The 15,687-nt window shown below is 41.1% G+C and overlaps 1 protein-coding gene across 3 annotated transcripts in view; it reads left to right on the forward strand.

Annotated features, from left to right (window-relative positions):
- SHF (Src homology 2 domain containing F) overlaps positions 1-15,687 on the forward strand; it is a 998,232-nt gene that overhangs the window by 62,382 nt on the left and 920,163 nt on the right. The window lies entirely within an intron of this gene.

Below are 15,687 nucleotides of genomic sequence, written 5' to 3' on the forward strand. Positions count from 1 at the left end.
AATAAATTGAAATTAACTTTATAGCACAGTCATAAAAAATGTATCTCTGTTTCAGTTCAGTAGTGGACACAATGTCTAGAGCTAAAAGTTTTTGTATTGTCTTGGAAGAGAAGTAATTACTAGGTTTGAGATGCAGAAGTGTTTCATTGCTTTATGACTTCCTAGTAGCTGCACCGCTCTGAGCAAACATCTAAAGGCTATATACGTTTCACACAGAGATGTTAAATTCTTTTAGTTTCTGACAAAGGGGGTTTAGCTTGGGAAATAGGTGACAAAAGGTGATGTCATCCAAGCTAACCCAGCAGTAATATTTGATATTAATTTAAAAACTCTCCCAGAGAGACTGCATTTTGTATTTGTCTTTGACCTAACAAGAACATCCAGTCATCACCACATCTGTACTTGCTTTGCTGTAAGCAAGTTTTTAAAGTATAGTAACTCTCTTAGATTCAGATAAGAATATAGTAAATTATAGCTTAGATGCTTTATTTATTTGAGACTGTCCTGCAATGTTTTAAATATTTCCTGTGATTTTGAACTCTGATGTAACTGATTACTTTCTGAGTATTATCTTGTTCTTTTATTATTTATTTATTGTTAAATATATTTAAACCTATCTTTATGGCTGATATCTGTGAGACATATTTAAGGTCTTCGAGTACTTGCATATCTATTTGGTGACACTGTACAGGCCACTCCTAAATGGCCTTGATCTTGTTCAGACTACCGTTTGGATTATTAGTAACATTACACAGTAGGATTGGACACAGCTGATAGAATTGGCTGGTGGCATCTGGAACTACCTTATAGTCTGGGCAGAAGGGGGCATAGCTAGTAAACCTGTGCCAGCCTTTCCCAGGTGTGTGTGTCTGTGTACATGTGTCAGCTACTTGGGCAGGGACATGAAGCACTGGTTGAACAGAGAGGGTGCTGGAGGTTTTGGCTTGGCCGCTCATCTGAGATCTCAACCCTATAGCTGTGCCAGTGGGTAAGTCTTATTGGGGATCTGGAGAAAAAGGGAGAAACCAGCCCCAGACTGACTATGATCTCTGTGTGCTCTTAAGGGAAATTGCACTTTACTATGTGTGTACTTATCCTTCCAGTGTGTACATTTTCCACTCTTGCCAGTGGTGAGGATTGAGGCTCCATGATTACTGGGCCAGTGCAGGGGCATCACATGTGTTGGCACAACAAAATGAAATACATTGTTGCCATTATTTCTTTGATTTTCAAATTATCAAAACATCGGAGGTAGTTAAATGGCACATGATATGGCTTCTTTGTAGTAGAAAATATAGGCCTTGTGAGCAACAAACTTAAATGCATTAGAAGTCCAAAGTATAATAGCCATGCTAATCATTGAGAATTGGTATACACCCTCAGAAGGAAAATGTTGCACTAGGGCGCAGTGTAGGTGAAGGAGCTGAAGCTAATGTTTTGCTGAATTTTGGAAAAATGGTGACTATACAACTCTCATGATTTGCCTTTCAAGTTTCTTTATCATTTTACAATCTCCCTAAAGCAAATGTATTTACATTCCATTCACAACAAACATGCACATTTTATTGGTTCCTTACAAGGAGCCAATAAATCATAACATTATTAAAATGTTTCATTTTACAGTAAAAGACTAAAGCTGCTATTTTTTGTTCATGAAAATTAAATATTCCAGCATTTGTTTTTTTATTTGCATTTGTTTACCAGGGAAGTCTGTGTGGGCATTGAACTCCTTTTTCAGTGGAGACGTGGGGGGAAAAGCTGCAGAATTAAAATAATGCATGAAATGGTCATAAAAGCAGAAAACAAAGCAATGCATGAAACAGATTCCTAAAACAAGTACTTAAATTTATTGTACTCATTTTTGGTAAATTGTGCAGTTTGCTCATATATCTTTTTGAAATACGGTTACAGAAAAAAGAACAAATGGGTAGTAGGATTTTTGATTTGGCACACTGAAATTCTATATGCATCTGCTGCATAACTTCTGCACTTGGTGTAAACTGACTGCAGATCTGATGTCCTCTTTCTTCATTCCTCAATGTTTGCATATCGGATCAGACCTCTGATCTGACTTGGCCACATATACTAGAATTTCAGAGACTACTGTCGAGCTCCTCCCTGTACCCATAATTTCATAGTCTGCTAACAATAACTTAGATCTAGTTTGCTGCCATCTCGCAGATACACGGATCGCTATTGGAGAGCTAATTGGACAATTTTTGCAGTTTTTGTGAGTAATTATTTTCCTTAAACCTTTCGTCTTTCATACTCTATATATTGCCTCCCTCTCCTAATTATTTTATTCCTGAGTTTTCTCCCGTTACTTACTTTTTTACCTTTAGGTAGTTTCTGCCATACCATAACTGGTACCCATCTTTTCTTTCTAACCTTTTTACCATTGTTGGTAGTCCACTTGATTTTTTTTTTTCTCTCTACTTATTTTTCCCCTTTTCTAGGCCTGTTCTCAAAATGTCTGAGAAACCAGTGGGTTTTATAAAGTGCACTTCATGTGGGCATCAGATTCGCAATTCTGATGACCAAAGTGAGTAAGTCTTCTGCCTGGGAGTATCACACCTCAACACTGACTGATGCATTTGTGCTGCCTTTAATTCTTGGGTGCTTAGCGACAGATGCAATATGAGTAAGAGTATGCTGTCACTCTCTTCCTCCTTTTCAGGTGCTCAAACCCGCAGTAAATCTGTAAAATCCTCTTCAGCGTCAAAAGAATTTATAGATCCCCCTCGCTTTCTCTGAAGACTGTCAGAACCTCCTCAGAAAATTCTGAGAACTTCCAAACCAACGATTTCAGATCATAAGAAGAAACATTTGGATCCAATTGTTCTATCTGTGTCCTCAAACCCGCTCACCTGGGTTTACCATTGAACCAGTTTCTCCTCAGCTGGATTCTCTTTTTCTCCATGGAATGCCGAGTAGAGAGTCTAGGCCCCAGTCAACATCCTCTTTCATTAGGTCCCCCAGAAATCTGTCAAGCTGACATAGGATGAGGAAATTCTCTGATTCAGATGTGGGTTATTCTAGCTCCTGCTTCCATTGGATCTACAAGCCTCTCATCCACTTCTTAGGTAGTGGTCTTTCCTCGTCCATTCGGTGTCATGGTTTCAGATCCCTTGGATCTGAGAACCGTGAGTGTGTCTGTCAGACCCAAATACGACCAGGTCTTCGAATCTGGCAGTCTCCCTGACTAATTCTGCTCTGGTTCCTTTGGACTGGGATGAGTCTCGGAGCCAAAGCATTGGATCCAGATTTTGTTGGGGGGGGGGGGGTTGGTTTCCACTCCAGTGTTGTTAGAGCAGTGCTTGCCCCTCAGAGCTTTGGTGGTGGAGAGCTAAAGTCCAACTCCTTCCTTGGAGCATGGATCCAGGTAGGATTGGGGCTTGTTAGTTTCAAAGGTCTTGGCTTCTCCTGGCCCATCTGCATTCGTACTAGTGGAGATTTCAGTGCAGCAAAATAATTTTTGTATCCCTCTTCAGCACCGATTTTGAAAGTTCTTGAATTTGTAGCTTCAATTTTCAGTGAAGATGCTAGCTGTTCTGCTGTAAATGTACAATTAGCTGCCATTTCCAATTTTCATATAGTTGTAAATAATTCAACTTTGGCATTCTCCAAACTTTGCAAAGCCTTTCTAAGAGGAACCTTCCTACTTAGACCTCCTCCATTTAAAAGATCCTACTCCTTGGGATTTTAACATAGTTCAATCAGCCAAGTGTGAATTGAAATTCTTGACCTGGAAAACTGTCCTTTTAGTGGCTATTAACCTCTGCCAAAAGAGTGTCAGAATTGCAGGCCCTGTCATCTAATTTGATTTTTAATAAGGATAGAGTATCCTTACAGACCGATCCTTCCTAAGGTGGGATCAGATTCCAATATTAATAAAGTTATCAACCTTCCAGTCTTTCCAAATTTCTCAAAGGAGAGTATATGTTATACCTTTGGATGTTCACAGACAATTATAGTTTCATTTGCATAGAACCAGAAATTTGAGGAAAGCAGAACAATTATCAAAATTAAGCAAATCAGTTTCTAAAGTGACTTTAGCCAAAGGGTTAACTGAATGATTGTAGTACCTTTGTTTATGAAAAGTTGGGCATGTCATTACCAAAAGCACATTCTACCAGGTCTGTGGCAACTTCTTCAGCCTTTTTATCTAGATCTTCATTTATATTTGTGCAGCTGCAACTTGGGCTAATCCTCGGACTTTTATTGCACATTGCAAATTGGATCTGGTCTCTAGGGGAAGAGCAGCCTTTGGCTCAGCAGTACTCAGGAATATCCTTCCTTAGAGTCCTCCCGCGATTTAGCTAGCTAGGAACTCTGTCCCAACAGTTGAGGAATGAAAGAAAATTGTAGCATCAGATAAGTGTGTGCTCACCATAATGTTGCAGCTGTGTTGTCCATTTTCATTCTTCAACTTCCCTCCCACCAACCCCCCTCCCCCATTTCCGTCTTGGAAGGTTTGAAAGATTTGATTGAGTCCCATATTCTGTTTTATAATTTCCTACAGTCCTGCTTGTATAAGGGGCAGCAAACAAGATCCGAGGTTGTTGGGTGACTAGGGCATTATGGGTAAGGGACAAACTCGAGAGTTTGTGTTCCATGAGCTGGAAGAAGCAGGCGAGTCAGATTCTAGGATTGGATCTGACCCCAACAGTTGAAGTATAACTAACTTTTGTTACAATGTGCAGTTCTTAATTTTATTTATTTCAAGTAAAGTATTTTATTCATTAACTGCTATTGGATGGTAGTTTGTTGGCTTAAAAATGTATTGAAGTAGTGTAAATTCAAATGTTGGCTTCTGTACTTTAAAATATTATTGCTACTATACAGATATGTAATAGTTGAGTTCTTTAAGAGTACATGTGCTCTTGGTGTACCAGAATTGTCTTGCTAATCAGAGTTGCTGCACAGTCAAGACTGGAGATTTTGGCACTGGAGAGGCATTATTAACTGGTAACCCTTTTGAAATGTTGGGACCTGCTAGAGCACGTCCCAAAATAAGGAGACCGAATGGCCGTAAGGCTTGTAAGGAGAAGAGCAATTTTCAAAATTTGTTGTTCTCCTGTGTTTTCAGTCTCTCTTGCTTGTTTGCATTTCAAGTGCCAACATTTCATTAGCAAGCCTTAATAATCACTTCTACAAAGTAGTTTGCGTGTGAAATAATTTTGGCCAAGTGTCAAATACTGTTAAGATGATGCAAAGTTATCCCCATGGTAGATAAAATCTGTGGGAGCCAGCAATTGACTGTTCTGTAGCTGTGCAAAACTTATTTGGGTTGGTAGATGAAGAAGCCCTGAAATCACTGCTGAGCTGTCTGCTACTCACTTAAGTGACTCGCCGGTCTCATGCCATTTTGATTTCCATGCTGTAGGGTGTTCTGATGGGTCCATGGCAAAGCCCTTGTTAGTCTGGGTAGCTGGGAATTTCCAGTAGTATGTAACTCTACCCCTGCTGGCTGAAATAGGTGCTTCTTCACTGTGGGGCTTTCAGCACCCTTCCCTAATTTGTGTGTTCTCCCACACAAATGCTTCCTGAGAACTGCTATAACCATTTTATGATACCAAGCCTAAATCCTGCATTCAGTGGTCTCTAGTCCAGCTCTCCCCCTTCACTTGCCAACTCGTCTTCCTGGAATGGATGAGGTGGCATTGCTGCTCACTATCATTCTTCCCACCTGGCTATTCTGCACGTGAGCCTCTGACTGGAATCTGGTCATAGTCTGGGCGACTTCCCTCTATGCTGTAAAGGTGGGTGTGTCGAGTATTTTTTCATTAAGTTGTCATTACGTCAGCAGTAAAATTTCTATATATTTGCCTGAAAAGTAACTGTGTACGTGCACACTCGCCTGCTTGCATGCTCGTGTGTAATGTAAAACTAAAATCAGTTGTAAGACTCTCCAGCTAAAATGCAATGTTTTGAATCTGCTAAAATTGTTGGGTCAAATTCAACACCGAGCTGCATTAAAATCTTCATATTTAGAATAAAGTCTTGTGTGCATCTTATAGCTGAACACCATTTTGCTTCCTGGAGGTTTTATGACGAAATCTCAGAACCAGGGCTGATATATGGCCTTTCATGCATTGGTACATATGCTTTCATTGTCACAGTATGACCTTTAGTTTTATGCTTTATTTCCATTGGATGACTTGTGTCAAAATTCTTACTATGCAGAATACAGTAATATTAATGTTCTAGAATGTCTTCCTTCTGATGTAATTGCAAATCAGTAAAAAATCCTATATATTTTACCAAACTTTTTTTCATTTGTAACATGCCAAGAAGCAGCTAAAGCAGCGATGTCAGGTTCAGCGCTGAACTACTTTGAATTCCCATTGCATAATTGCACTTTTATGTGCATTTTGTATAAGATCACTGTTCTTGCTATGTGAAAGTTCATAATGAAATGTCAAACAAAGAATGAGCTATGACTTTTTTTATGCTCCCCAATGAAACTGTAGCTGTTTTCTGATTGACCTCATAAGTGCAACCACAAAACAGTGCAAACTACAGTCAAACTTACAGAAATCCCTGAAAATAATTTAGCGGGTGTGGATTCAAGTCTTCTGCACCGTCAGTACTGTGGAATGCACCTCCATATATCCCTGATACTTATTAGTCTGCGATCACTACTGGGAAGGATAAGAATTCTGTGGGATACCGCAGTTTCATTGTTTTGGTACAAAACCTGATTTTTTGTGCATAAGTGATCGCACAATTGTCAGTCACTAAAAAGGTGCTTGGTATTGGATATAAGGAATCTGAAATCATGGATTTCATTTCCAGCACCTTTAACTAAGCCTCTCAGTTCCTTAGCTCTGTCTGTTAAACTTTCTCACGCTACCATAACCCTTAACCCCTAGATCCTCAACAATAAACAGCCCCTTCCCAGCTCCAGAATTCTTTAGCTACATGCTGGAGCCTGTTTACAGTCAAAATGACCTCAGACTACTTTCTCTGTTGTAATTCAAGTTTAATGCCTTCATAAAGGTTAGATCTTCCTTTAATTTTTTTTCCCCCTTTTCAGCTTTGTTTTGCTTTTTTTTTTTAATTTGGTCAGACTCACGTCCACCTCTTGCTTAGACATAGTTTTATGTATATATTTATTTATTTAACTCTGACTTACTTGATTTCTTTTTCTGGTCATGTTGTGATACTTTCTTGTGTATTCTGGTAAAGGAGGAGGTTTCACAAGCCGGAACAATGGTGCATTTCTTCTGTGCTTTTAAAAATATGCCAAACCTTTATCTGAGGGTTTTGGGGTTCATTTACTGAGTTTTTAGCTGCTTAGTGGCCTTTGTTAGAGCCTTGCTCTTGGAAACATTTGTGTTTGTGCATCTGGACTTTAGTCTATGCATTTACAATGTATTAGAGTTGGAAATAATTTTCAAAGGAAGAGACTGTTAGGTTAGTGCTAACCTGTCTAGGATGGGACCCTTCTGTCTTGGGCTGTAGTTTCTCTTTCCCTGTGGTCTTTGTCATTGAAACATTTTCCAGTGGTTTAGATTTGCAGAAAAAAAAAAATGCCCAGAAGCAATAGATACAAAAACATGTGGTTGTGGCCCATCGTTTAGATCTGCAAGTATCTTTTGCAGAAACAAAAAACACATTTTTTTTTCTTGACGCTTTTTGATATTTTTGTTACTCCACTGGGCATTACCAATTGTTAAAACTTGTCTCATATCTTGTAAATGAGAGGAATAATGCTTACACAAGTGACTAGACTACAGTGGTAATGGAAGAATCTAAAGCACATTGAAGCAACACCTGTTTTATGCAGTAGTGAAGGTACTGGTGAGTGTTGTCAGTGAGGACTGCTAAAGTACAGTAGCTATGGATGCCTTAAGTGGGGTTGAGTCTGTTGAAATGGAGATGCGCACTTTATGCTGAATATTCAGGCCTTCCAAGAAAGATTGGGCATACTGATAACTCCCCCCACAGGTTAATAAATGTAAGAGCGAGTTCATGAATTTTTTTGCTTTTCTTAGACGTGGTCCACATTTTTAGCATGATTAACTGCAAGACCACTTAAAGTAGACTCATACTGGCAGAGATTACACAATTGTAGCACTGCTCCCGCTTTTGTGCATTTATAACAAAAAATAAAATTGGTTTAATATATAGCATCATTCTTGGATATGGAATTGTATATTCATAGATTCATTTATTTATTTTATTTGATGTTTATCAGGAAAGTCCGAAATTGAACAATGGTTATAAATACTAAGACAATAACAACGTAGCACAATATGTGAAATACAATAGAAGATAAGCAAAATAAAAAGGCAAGTAATAAAGTTGACCGTACGTTATGTACAAGGTAGAAGAGGGATCCTAATGCACATGTTACATAATGATGCATGAAAAATATATAACAGAATAAGTAATAGGTCATAAAAGCCATATACTTTTTCCGGCAGGAGAAATAGGTTAGTAAATTTCAGTCAAATTCAGGGATAGATAAAGGTTAGTGAGTATAAAGAAAGGACATTAGAATGTTAAGGAATTGAAGAGGAGTTAGAAAGGTGAGGCTAGAAAGTAGGTAAAGTAGGAAGGTTAGTTGGATATATCAAGAGAAAGTCTATTAAGAGTATGGAAGAAGGTAATAGAAAAGAGTACCAAGATGGCGGGGATCATGGGCTCGTGTATACTCCAAGGCCACTTAGTCTCATGACTATTCTTGTCTTGCTAGTACTTTCCTTCAGGCTCTACCTCCTTTCGCCAGGATGGCTTTTACTGGTTAATCATCTAGTTTGTTTAAAGAGTGAGTTGGACTGTTTAAAATCAGGAAAGCTTTATTCCAGTGGTTTAAGAGCCAATGGTTTATAAACCTGTCCTTCCACCTTGTTTTAGTTATCTACTCATGTGGGTCCCTGGTTCTAGTATTGGTGGAGATATGTGATTTGCTTAGCATGTGATTAGAGAACTAACTTTTCTGGAATGTCTGTTTCTCTGCAACAATGAAATCTCCCTTCGAAAACTCATAATAAAAAAAAAAAAAAAAAAAAAAAAAAAAAAACTTTGAATAAAGGGGTAGAACTTCAACCCTCTCTTTGTAGCTCAGGCACTGTAGGGCTGTGATCTTTTTGGTTAAGATCCCTTGTGGGCCTTCTAAGTGTTATGTTTAGTTAGATGCATCCAAAGGGGATTAAGGTGGTATTGAAAATGTCAGAGCCTTGTATTCCCTTTACATGAGATCCAGATATCGAGTACCTTACTAATAGCAATAGGCAAGTTAGGCAGTTTAGAAGAATAGGAAATTGTACCTGTAAATACAGCATGCTGCCTCAACATTTTTTTTTGTATAAATTATAATGACTTGTTTGATTTTTAATGTGTGTACTGTTGTAAATATAGATCAGATGTCTGCTTCATCTGGCTTTAACCTGTGGGTTATTGGATCAGACTCTTATCAAAGACCGGCCAATTCCTTCAGTCTTTAAACTCATCAGGCCAGGCTCAACCTCCCTTACTCAGTCACTCGCTCCTAACCCTACTTAGATTTAATTTGCCACCATTCCTGTCAGCAGCTTGATCCAACTCTGCTTCTGCGTACCCTTTTGCAAATCTTGCTATAGTGCTTTTTTCTTGTAGTAATTTGTGCTTCCCTTACCATTTTTAGTGTTAGCATAGTTGAGTGTGTTTTTTGATAGGTAGATAGTAGTTGTTGTTGGGTGTATATTGGTCTTGAGTGCTTTGTGTGCATCTTAGCATATTAGTATGTGTAATATATATTGGTGTTTTTCTTGGTATTTCCGTAGTGTTTTTCTGTTATGGAGAAAGCGTTTAAATGAAATGTTGCCTGTAAGCATAAGTTGCCATCACAGGAGGCACATGATAAATGCATGTATTGCTTGGGATTGTCACACCTGGAGTTTTCATATTCCATTTGTGAAGCGTTTGGGTCCAGAGCTATTAACAAGCATCAGGCCAAGTTGGTCCTCAAGGGCTTTCTTCCTGCCCAGCCCTTCATCTGCTTTGTCATAATCTTCCTCAGCCCAGTAGGTTGTCTCTGATAAACCTAGATCGTGGGACTCCCAATCATCCAAGGTGGTATGGAATAGGTCCTCTTATGCTTCTGTCTCAGGACCTTCTTCCTCAGGCTTGCTGGACCTGAAGATCCACGACTTTAAGACTCCATCACCGGCACCAAGCCTTCCAAGCCTTCTTGTTTAAAGGTGCTCCTTTGGGTAAGACAGCTTCCCCTTTTTCACTGTCTATCCCACTGGATCTGGTGCGGGAGTCCTCGCCTTCCCTGCTCCAGTTCAGTCTCTCCCCAGCTCGGATCCAGCAGACTGGTTCATTCTCATCTAAACGACCCTTCAAGCCCCTGTTGGTGGCTTCTTCTCTCTGGTCATCAAGATCGGTGGGCAGTATTAAAGCTTTTGATTTGCAACAGCTGATAAGGTCCTTTTTGCAGACTCTGACACAATTAGACTGCACCCCTTTGGGTCCGGGTCCTGCTCCTGGACCTTCGGCTCCATCTCTGTGGCTTCTTGTCTATGTCCACTTGGATCCAAGTTGTTTGGGTTCAGCTGCTTTCCCACCCTCTGGGTTGGATATGACAGCTTGGCCATATTTGGCTCAAACTCATTCCTTGGTCTCATCAACTCCAGCTACTTTGGAGCCATCTGGACCTTTGAGCTGTGGCTCGAGGCTGATGTTACCAGGTCAGGGTTTATAGTCCCTACTTCAGGTTAATCTCTCCTGTTTAGAACTTCTACATTCAATGTCTTGGTTCCGGTCTTTGTGTTGTCTAGGCATAGCTTCCTCAGGCTTGGGTTGGTCTCTGGTACCTTCAGGTACTGAGACCCTCTATCTAGGAAGCAAGCATCCTCTACTGCCATTGACATTATGGAAAGGATGTTCTCCTCTAAGGAGATGGGTCAGTTTTCTTTGTCCATTGTTCCAGCCCCTTCTCGTCTAACACTGCAACTAATTATCAGTTTGCTGCTGGACAGCCTGCATCTGTTGGTCTCCAATCTGTACCTTTAGCGGAGGTTCCTGCTTCTTCCCCCTCTCCTCAGGCATTGCTGGAGTGGGAGGTTTCAGGGAAGAGGTGTAGCATGAGGAAGTATCTTGACTTCCCAGATTAGTCTCTTATAGAGGTTACAGACTCTGAAGAAGGAGAGGGATTCCTTAAGTCTCCATGGGATGACATCTTGTTTGGTGGTCTCTTGGAGCTCCTTCAATGCAGAAGCTGGACCACTGAAGCTCTTTCTCTGGAAGAATCTGTGTTTTTGGAGATGACCTATGTGTGCCCCTCCATGCCTTGGGTGATTCCCCCTCCAGTTCACTTAGACCTAGTGTCCCAGAGGCCATGGAAGGAACCCAATATGGTGGAGCCTATTCTCCAAGGAGCCCTGTAAACTTTTTTGCACTTCCCAAGGACTGACCACATTGAGGTAATGATCCAGCTATATCTATAAGATTGTTGTGGTGGCAACCACCAAGAAGGAGATCTCTGAAGAGAGCTCTTTGGTCCCTCCCCCAAATAGGGAGTCTCAGGCTTTTGAATGTTTAGAGAAGCACTCCTATGCCTCAGCCACATTCTCGTTGAGGGCATTTAATTACCTGTTGCACTTGATCAGACTCCTTTGTGACCTGGTGTCTGAAGTATTTAGGAATGTTAAGATACCACAGCTTCCAGAGATTCAGAAGACACTGGAGACTCCTTGTGTACCCTGCTATTTATCGCCAATGTCTCCATGAGGCTTATTTGTAATGCAGTCAGTGGAGATTCCTGAGTGTCTGGCTTTGGTATTGCCATGCAACACCACACTTGGATGCAATTATGCTACTTTGTGGATTGCTTCAAGGCAACTTCCATTAACTCCTCGTGTGATGGCTCTTCCTTTTTCATGCCAGAAATTAAAAATACTCTAACTAGGAGCAAACCAGACTGGAAGACACTATCCGAAGCAGGAGTGCATTTTGCCACCCCTCAGCAAGCCTTTTCTAGAAATCAGAAGGTGGGGGTAAATGCCTCTCTTTCAAATAATCACAGCAATCTTCTCAGGATGATCCTTTAGAGAGTTCCTCCTGAGGCCGGGGGGAGCAGAGAACCATAAAGGGGACAGCCTGCAGGGCAGGGTGGCCTGATGCTTGTTGATGGTTTCCATGGGGCTTTCTCCGGTGGGCCCTTTCAGTGACCCTGAATAGTTGTCCAGCTGTCCTGCTCTTGATTCTCTTTTGGGTCAGTTTGGCTCTTCACCCAGAAGCTTGGGATGCCATCACCTCAGATGCATGGGTATTGAGTCTTATCCAGAAGCTATAGTACTCCCTGTTTAGAAATTCCAAAGTTTCATCACAAAATGTCTCCCAGGTGTTTCATCCCATCAGAGACTGCAAGCAGCATTAGAGATTCACAAGCTGCTCAAAACCAACTCATTCAAGACCTCTCACCAGACCGACACTGGAGTCTATTCAAGATTCTTTTTGGTAGAAATGAAGAACAAGGACCTCAGGCCTATTCTGGATTTAAGCAAATTGAATTCTTTGGGGACCAAATTCCAGATGGTCATAGTGCAGTCCATTTAAACTCTGCTGAAGAAGGATGATTGAATGTGCTCAATAGACCTCATGGGTACCTACCATAATATAGAGAGGCACTCCAGGAGGTTCCAGAGCTTTTTGCTGGGGGCCAGTCACTAACAGTTCAGGGACTTGCCATTTAGTCTCACCACAGCCCCCCCAGGTGTTCACCAGCAGTGGTGATGGCCTATCTCTGGCTACAGGGATTCTAGGTCTTCCCTTACCTGCATGATTGGCTCCTTACTGTCCCCGCAAGAGCATTATTGATCAAGGCCACGGATACCTTACTTCAACTGTGCAATCACTTAGGCATTATGGTCAGTTACCTAAAGCCTCCAACCTAATCAAAATTCATAGTTTGCCACTTGGATACAGTCATTCAAATTGCCAGGCTGTGGAGCTCCAGAGTGATCATCCTTCATTCCCTGGCATCAACAGTGCTTGCGCTCATGAAGACTGCAGCTTGTGTAGTTTTGAAACTCTTAGGTAACATGGCAGCATCTATAGAACTGGTTCCTCTAGCCAGGTACCGTATGAGAGCCCTGCAATAGACTCTGGCTGTACAGTGGTCTTTCCTGACTTTCCCAGTGGAATTTCCAGTATGGTTGGCGAAGGTGTGTCATGACCAAAGTTGTTGGTTGCAGTCTCTGCGACCAGTGGAAGACCGTTTAACTCCCCCTCCATCAGCCACTATCAACAGTGACACTTCCTTTTTTGGGTGGGGGAGGCATTTTGAGGGAGGATGGTTCAAGGGTCCTGGATTTATGCGCAGGATGACATCTACATCAATGTCCTGGAGATGAGAGCTGTTGTCCTTGCATTGCAAGCTTTGAAGGACCCCCTTTTCAGAGGTGTGATTTTGATATATATGGACAATATGTCCATTGTCTGGTATCTCAACAAACAGGGGAAATGTGTTCTTACCTTCTTTGTCGAGAGGCCATGAGGGTTTGGCAATGAGTGATCTCATCTCAGTGTTTTTGGTTGCAATGTACATCCTGGGGAAGTCCAACATTCTGGCTGATAACCACAGCAGGAGCATTCTGCTTCCCCATAAGTGGTCTCTAAATCGGAGACTTGCAGTTCATATTTTTCTTGAGCTGGTGCACTTTGTGTTGTGACTTCTTTGCCTCCCCATCCAAAACTAAGTGCAGCAGCTGTTACGCCTTAGATCCCCCTCCTGGACAGTCACCCAGAGATGCTCTGCTATTTGCTTGGATCCTAGGACTGCTATACATTTATCTTCTAGTCCCTCTGATTGATTATAAAAATTTCATCAGAATGCAGCCCACTTCAGAGCCACTGTGATCCTCCTAGCACCTTTTGGGCTTCAGTATATGTGGTTCTCCTTCCTTTGGCCTCTTCTGAAGTACCCCCACCTGGTCTGGATCCCCTAGTCTTCAGTCCCTCAAGTTAACCGCATGGTTTCTCCAGTTCCCTGCAATGGCCAGAAATCCAGAGCTTTCCCAGGCTGTAGTTCACATCTTGTCTTCATCTTAAAAATGTTCAACTAGGAAAGTGTATTCCAGTAGGTGGAGATGTTTTGCAATATGGGTGGAATCCCAAGGACTCTCTTCTTTTTCCGCTTCTTTAGAATTTGGTTTAGATTTTCTTGCTGAGTTTGTCAGGTTCTAGTTTTTCTACCATTAAGGTTCAGTTGGCAGCTATTTCAAATTTTCACGTCACAGGGACAGTCTGCCTCTGGCTTCTCTCAAGAATTCTAAGGCTTTTCTCAAAAGTGCCTTTTTGCTGTGTCCCACAGTTTTGGATCCGTTTTTTTCCTGGGATTTACTGTTTGTTTTGCAAGCCCTCCTTTTGAACCCTCTGCAATGTCAGACTTGAAGTTTTTGTCTTGAAGACCTTATTTTTGGTGGTTATTTTGGCAAGGAGGGTTTTGGAGTTGCATCCTCTTCACTGTTCTCCTTATTTAATGTTACACAAAGGTAGGGTTTCTCTCCTTATCAATCCATCTTTTTTGCCTAAAGTGGCTTCAGAGAATAATCTTAACAGTTCCATTCATCTCCCTTTGTTCTTCCTCAGTTTTTCCAACAAAGGTGAATACCTTCTGCATTGCCTGGATGTGCATGGGCAACTGAGATTTTATTTGGACCGTACCAAGTTCTTTAGAAAATCCAGTCAGTTGTTTCCTTTTCAAAATCCAGGGTGGGCATTTTGCCAGAGCTATGGCTATTTCTATGTCGCTCTTTTGTAGGCCATCAGTGGATAAAGTTTGTACAGCTGCAACTTGGGTGGGTTATCCCACTTTTTTGTTTCACATTATAAGCTGGATATTCAGTCAAGATCCAGGTTTACTTTTAGCTCCACTTTGCTGCAGAATATAGGATTTATACATGGCTGGGGATTCCGTCCCACAGGTTGAAACCAGACTGAGTGGACAACATTAGATACGAAAATTATGCACTTACTTTAACAACAGGTATGTGCTCATACTCTCCACCTGGTTGAACCCCCCCCCCCCCCACCTTGGTTTGTTATGGCAAACTTCCCCATAGAGATGGCTGGACAGTGGAGGTAATCTTTTCCTGAGTCCTGCATCCTCCCTGGTTTGGGCAGTTTATTGTAGCATAGGGGTTGGCCTACATGGGGCAAACTCAATCTGAGAAGCAGGGTTAAGAGCAGGGGATTGTGGGTAAAGGAGGTGGAGCATGGAGAGTTCAGAATCTGAAGGAATTGGCCATTGTCTGATCCAAATCAGATCCAATAACCCACATGTTGAACCAGACAGAAACGGACAACACAGATCTATCATTATTGTAAGAACATAACTTTCTTTTTCTGTATTTTGTTTGTATTTATATTGCATCTTCTGCCATCTTGTCCTATGTCATGAGTGAAAAGCATCTGTACACCAGTTCTGTTACCCTGTTAACAAACAACTAATAAAGTATTAACATCATAGCTCTCTGTGAATTGAAGACAAGTCTAGAAATAATCAAGGGCACTTAAAATGTTAGTACTATTAACCGGAGATGTTGATAGAGAGAATATGAATTCATGTATATTTTTTGAAGTTGAAGTCTTTAACTGCAATTATTGTCATTATTTATCAAGTGTAATTCACATCTTCTCCAAAAGTCCCCAGTTGTAGGAGAGATTTAGAGGGACAGAGCTATAATTTGA

This window comes from Protopterus annectens, chromosome 7.part0 (assembly GCF_019279795.1).
Source record: "Protopterus annectens isolate FY-2018-M chromosome 7.part0, PAN1.0, whole genome shotgun sequence".
NCBI classification, from domain to species: Eukaryota; Metazoa; Chordata; order Ceratodontiformes; family Protopteridae; genus Protopterus; species Protopterus annectens.